This window comes from Trachypithecus francoisi, unplaced genomic scaffold, assembly GCF_009764315.1.
Source record: "Trachypithecus francoisi isolate TF-2019V2 unplaced genomic scaffold, Tfra_2.0 Contig00965, whole genome shotgun sequence".
In the NCBI taxonomy this organism is placed as follows: Eukaryota; Metazoa; Chordata; class Mammalia; order Primates; family Cercopithecidae; genus Trachypithecus; species Trachypithecus francoisi.
The window spans coordinates 1-1,193 of record NW_022681031.1 but is presented as its reverse complement, the minus strand read 5'-3'; the positions used below and the strand labels follow the sequence as shown (position 1 = coordinate 1,193).

General features: G+C 44.5%; 1 pseudogene; it reads right to left on the bottom strand.

The window, feature by feature from the left end:
* Positions 1–860: 860 nt before the first annotated feature.
* On the bottom strand, positions 861–1,127 carry LOC117090181 (annotated as a pseudogene).
* Between the last annotated feature and the right edge of the window lie 66 nt (positions 1,128–1,193).

Genomic DNA, 1,193 nt, shown 5'->3' with positions numbered 1-1,193 from the left:
AAATTCTTATTTTTTTTTCTTTTGCGTTTTGGGATAGGTTCTCTCTTTGTCACCCAGACTGGAGTGCAGTGATGGGATCTTGGCTCACTGAAGCCTCGACTTCCTGGGTTCAAGCGATTCTCATGCCTCAGCCCCCCAGGTAACTGGGACTACAGTCGCATGCCACCACGCCCGGCTAACTTTTGTATTTTTGGTAGAGGCAGGGTTTCGCCATGTTGCCCAGGCTGGACTCGAACTCCTGGCCTCATACGATTCACCATCCTCAGCCTCCCGAATGTTAGGATAACAGGTGTGAGCCGCCGTGCCCAGAAACTTTTTGTTTTCTGATTTGTGTGCTTTTAATTTTTTCTCTTGCCCAAATTTTTTGGCTAAAATTTCCAGTACTATGTTGCATTGAAGTGGTGAAAGGGGGCATGTTTGTCTTGTTTCTGACACAGGTAGTATTAAAACCAGGATCTTCCATCAGCTATGACAAGAGTGTAGTAAAAGGAAAGAATCAGACCAAGGACTGAGCCCGGGGGCTCTCTATTTGTAAGAATTTGGGGAGAAGAGAACTTCCGCATAGCTGAACACGTGGAAGTTACTGGAGGGAGGTGCACCTGGAGAGGTCATGGAAGCTCCATGCCCCTTCCCACATACTGTGTCCTATGCATCTCTCTCATCTGGCTGTTCGTCTGTATCCTTTGTCATGTTCTTCATAATAAATGGGTAAACATATTTACTAATCAGTGTTAAAACCCACACGATACACTAACATGATTTTAGTGCACTTAGAGGACAAATATTTCCTAGTTAAGGGGAAAGGTTGTGCAAAGGGCCTCTGGAAGACCTTCATCCTAAATTGTTTTGTAGGGAAACATTTAATTTAGAAGTCTGGACATTTTTTTTTTCAGTTTGCTGTAATCTACATTCACTGAGTAGAACTTGTATTGATCATTGGGACCCAGTTTATTCCAGGGTTCTGGGGGATTCTTTCTGTCCCAGCTAACATCTGGGTTAAACATCTGCCAGATGCAAGACATGCAGCCCTGCTCTAGTGCCTCCTGCTCAAATATATACAAAGAGAGAGATATCACACTCGAATGCTTCCTGGCCTGACCAAAGAGCTGGGGGAGCACCTGTGTAGACTGGAAGGAGGGAAGAACAAATATTTCAGACCCGGGTCTAAGTAATCCAATGCAGCATTTGATTTT